Source organism: Dipodomys spectabilis, unplaced genomic scaffold (assembly GCF_019054845.1).
Source record: "Dipodomys spectabilis isolate Male_0828 unplaced genomic scaffold, ASM1905484v1 ptg000247l, whole genome shotgun sequence".
Classification (NCBI taxonomy): Eukaryota; Metazoa; Chordata; class Mammalia; order Rodentia; family Heteromyidae; genus Dipodomys; species Dipodomys spectabilis.
The window spans coordinates 1,195,322-1,200,796 of NW_024870924.1; positions in this window are offsets into that span (position 1 = coordinate 1,195,322).

Consider the following 5,475-nt stretch of genomic DNA (forward strand, 5'->3'; position numbering starts at 1 on the left):
CACCAAACACGATTAGTACTGAACATCTGTATGGAAGTATAAATCCTATATTTAAAATGTATATAAGGAGTATGTTGTGCATGCCTAAGGCTTGAATTCACCCCTCCTATGAGAAGGCAATGGCAGGAAATCCTGAAATACTGGTTTCTGTACGACAAAGAGTCATGGAATGATATCAATCTCATGCTTGAATGAGTAGTTCATGCATGATATGAGTAGGAAATGACAAGCAAGACACATGTGGTATCGCTTATTTGTAAAAAAGTGTTGATTAAACATGACAATAATCATCACATTCATGAAATGGAGGCTTCAGGAAAGATCCAAGAATCAGTAGACACATCTTAGATTGGATTCCATCACAGGTCACTGTCACTCTTACTATATACAAATATGTACTTATGATTGGATGACTGCTGTGTGCCCTCCCCCTGCCTCTGCATCTAGGGGCTCCATCTCAGGTCCTGGGAATGGCCTTGTTCCTTAGTGGTTCACAGGCTGGTGTGATCACATGGATCCATTTGTCAATTGGGCAAGCTAGGCCCCGAGTTCAGATCCCAGCAGTGCCAAAAGATTCATCTTGATGTCAGATGTTGCACGTGTTTTTCTTTCCTGTGCAAGTCCTGGGTCTCTGCTAGGATGGAGAATGCATAGGCCACCTTGTGGCCATGGGAATAGGTTGTCATCCATGTCAGCCCAGTTATACCTGTCATCATATACTCAAGAAAATACATAATACATCCATGAATAGCATACAAAATAGAATAATTACACTGAATGCACAATGCAGTCCACGCACGGATGTGAATAATTAACCCATGTAGAAATGATGCATTCAGGACTATTGTGGCCTCCCTGGGGCTCAATCTCAGTTCCTGGGAAAGGCCCAGTCCCTTAGTGGTTCACAGGCTGGTGTTCTCATGTGGACCCATTGGGCAGTTGGGCCTACTAGGCCCCGAGTTTGAATCCAAACACTGCCAAAAATTCACCCTGATATGAGAAGCCCTTCGTTGCACCTGTTTTCCTGTGCTGTGCAAGTCCTGGATCTCAGCTAGGATGGAGAATGCATAGACAACTCTATACTCAAGGGAATAGGTTGTCATCCAGGTTACCACAGTTATATCTGTCATCCTATACTCAAGAAAATACACAATACTTCAATGAATAAGACACAAAATAAAGAGAATGACTCCACCAAACTCAAGATGCTGCTCACCCATGTATGGAAATATAGATCCTCTGTTTAAATTATGAATTTATAACTATATTGGCCCCCAACAGGGCTGGATCTCAGGTACTGAGAATGGCCTAGCTCCTTAGTGTCTCACAGGCTGGTGTGATCACCATGACCCATTCAACAATTGGTCCCGCTAGGCCTTGAGTTCAAATCCCAACACTGCCAAAAGATTCACCTTGATGTGAGAAGCCCATCGATCCACCTGTTTTCCTTTGATGTGAAAGTCCTGGGTCTCAGCGAGGATGGAGAATGCTATATAGGCAAATCTATAGCCATGGAAATAGGTTGTCTTCCATGTCAGCACAGTTATATCTGTCACCAAACTCAATAAAATACACAATACGTCCATGAATATGACACAAAATAACAAGAATTACTATACTGAATGCAAGATGCATACCACACCTGTAGGTAAAGAGAGATCCCAAGTTTAAAAAAAGGCGAGCTTGTTATTTCATCCACTGCTAGGGCTTCAAATCAGGCCCTGGACCTGGCCTGGCATTGTAGTCTTCAAAGATGGTGAGCTTCCCCTTCCCCCACACTGCAACAGAGCTACCTCAGTTCAAATCCCAGCACGGACAAAAGTTTCATTCTGTTGCCAGAAGCCAGTCATTGCACATATTTTCCTCTCCTGTGAAAGTCCTGGGTCTCAACTAGGATCGAGAATGCATAGGCAACCCTATAACCATGGAAACAGGCTGTCATCCATGTCAGCAGTTATACCTGTCACCATACTCAGTAAAATACACAATACCTCCATGAATTAGACACAGAATAAGGAGAAGAAGTGCACCGAAGGCAAGATGCTGTCCACATCTGTATGTAAATGTAGATCCTATGTTTAAATTATGAATTTATGGCTATCTGGCCCTCCCTGGGACTCCATGTCAGGTCCTGGGAACAGGCTATCTCCTTCGTTGCTCACAGGCTGGTGTCCTCACCTTGACCCTTTCCCCAATTCATCCTGCTAGGCTCTAAGTTCAAATCCCAACACTGCCAAAAGATGAATCCTTATGTGAGAAGCCCATCGATTCACCTGGTTTCTTGTCCTGTGAAAGTTGTGGGTCTCAGCTAGGATAGAGAATGCATAGTAAATCCTACAGCTATAGCAATATGTTGTCATCCATGTAAGCACTGTTATATCTGTTACCATACTCAGTAAATTACACAATACGTCCATGGATAAGACAGAAAATAAGAAGTACACCAACTGCAAGATGCTGTCCACACATCTATGTAAATATAGATCCTGTTTAATAATGAATTTATGACTATCGTGGCCAAGCATGGGGATCAATGTCAGATCCTGGGAATGGCCTAACTCCTTAGTTGCTCACAGGCTGGTGTGTTCACCTTGAACTATTCTCCTATTGGTCCTGCTAGGCCCTGAGTTCAGATCCCAGTACTACCAACAATTGGATCATGGAGTAAGAAGCTGAGTGTGAAACTTTTTTTCCTTTTCTCTGAGACTCCTGGGTGTCAGGCATGATAGAGAACACATCTGCAAATCTAGATGCCATGTGATAAGATGTAATCAATATAATAAACAGAATAGGTGTCATCATAGTAAAATCAATGGTAAATAAATGAATAAAACAAAAATTACAAGCAACAACCATACCAAATGTGTATGGACTGAACATCCATAGGTAAGGACAAATCCTGTGTTTACAATGTACATAAATAGTACTTTTTCCAGGGCTGGGGTTTGAAATCAAGCCTAGAGTACAGGCCTGACTTTCTTATCGTCCACTACAGTGAGCTTCCACTTCTTCCACGGTGCTGCAGATTTACCAAGAATCTGAGTTTAAATCCAAAGCCTGGCAGAATAAACGGGGTGAATTGCAAGCCAGAGAGCTAATTTCTTTTATTTTTTTAAATTTTGCTCAGCAGGGAACTTGAACTCATGTCATGGCAACTCTGCCTCAGGTTCGATCACCCTATGTAGGGTTCAGCCACTGGACCCACAGCTGATCCTGGTATCCTAGATGCCCAGGCCTTGTGTGGAAAATATGCACAGAAAAATGTGGTGAGATGAAGTTTTTATGCTTTCTTCCTTTGCACGGTGAACCCCCTGGGTCTGAATGACACTGGTGCAAAGGTACTTCACTTTTTTTTTTTCTTTAATTTTATTTTATTTTATTTGAGAACATACTGTACAGAGGGGTTACAATTACATGGGCAGGATAATGCATACATTTCTTACCAAGCATTGCAGCCTCCTCCTTTGTTTACCCTTCACCTCCCTTCCCACCCTCCCCCCTCCCCCCCACCCAATCAAACCCCCCCTCCCCCCCACCACCGACATTGTAAAGCTGGTTTTGACATGACATTTTGTACTTCTCATTGTTGCAACAGGTCCACCTGAATCCTTAAATGACTTGTTTGTCCCCGTCTCCTCCACATGTTATACTGACATCAAATATAGTGAAAGCGGGGTTTACACTGTGGGGGAGGGACATACAAAGCAACAAAGAAATAATCTTATAAATGCGTTAGAAACACATGCATGAATGAAACAAAAACATTAAAATACATATTTGAGGGTTCGTTTTCCTAACATCACATTCTCTGACTTTTTCCGCTTGACTCATACCTATACTAGATATTGCAAATAAGGGAAACCATGGGACCTATGTTTCTTTGGGCCTGGCTTACTTCACTTAATATAATTTTTTCCAAGCCTTTCCATTTCCTAACAAATGGGGAAATGTCATTCTTTCTGATGGAGGCATAGAATTCCATTGTGTATATATACCACATCTTCTTGATCCATTCATCTACTGAGGGGCATCTGGGCTGGTTCCATATCTTAGCTTTGGTACATAATGCTGCAATAAACATAGTTGTGCTGATAGCTTTAGTGTGGCCTTGTTTGTCATCATTTGGGTAAATGCCCAAAAGTGGGATTGCTGGGTCATTGGGGAGCTCTATGTGGAGTCTTTTGAGGAACCTCCATACTGCTTTCCAAAGTGGTTGAACAAGTTTACATTCCCACCAACAATGAAGTAAGGTTCCTTTCTGTCCACATCCCCTCCAGCATCAAAGGTACTTCACTTTTTATTGCTGAAGGTTGACGGACTATTGGAGAAGCCATAGACCCAAGTGTCAATGTAGGCCCTGATTGTGAATCCCCCTCCTGACATCAACCAATGGCAGGAGATACTAAGAGACTCATTCCCATCCATAGGAATAACAATGGAATGATATCAATGTCACGGTTGAATGAGTTGATCATGAATGATGCTCCTATAAAATTAGACAGCATGATTTCAGGAGTCTGATTTTATTTAATATTAATGAAGTATTAAATGAATACTATTACTTACAGGAAGGCAATAATTTCAGGACACTGATTGATTTACTTAATAGTTTGTTAAGGATGAAAACAATAACATTAATTACATGGAGGCATAATAAATACCCAAGAATTTGTAGGAATGGAGTATATATAACTGAATAATGGGTAGACATCTCTGGCACTCTATAAAGATATATATTTATTAGCATACTACCATCTGCGTGTCAATCTGTTCTTATTTTGTCAACCCCTGGGGCTCGATTTCAGGTACTGGGAACTGCCTGTCAGCTCAATTTGCCCCAGGATGGCGTGCTGACACTCACCCATTCATGAATTGGGCATTGTAGGCTGTGAGTTCAGATGCCAGCATTTCCAAAAAATGAATCGTGAAGCAAGAATCTGATAATGATACATGTTTTCCTTTTCTGTGTAAGTCTTGGGTGTTAGGTATGAAGTGGAATACATATGCAGACCTATATCCTATGTAATCAATGTAATCACTGTTCTATATGTCATAATAGTCAATAAAATAAACAGTCAATACATGAATAAAACTAAAAATAAAAGGAAAAACTACACTGAATACAATATGGAGTCAACATATGAATGTAAATATAAATAATGTATTTAAAATGTACACGAATAGGATGTTTTCTAGTGGTGGGGATTGATTTCAGGCCTAAGGAACAGACTTGAATTTCTTGACTTCAAGGAGGCAAGCTTCCCCTTCCCACACAGTGCAAAAGTGTTACCCAGACCATGAGTTCAAATCCAGTCTTGGCAGAAAACATGGCACCTTTATACTACGTGACACCCAATTCTTAGGTATTTAATTTTGTCTCCATTTAATGAATATGATTTTTTAAATGCTTCATAAAATATTAGTAAAATTGATTAGTGTCCTAGGGTATAATTTTGTATAATATTATCCTAGAAT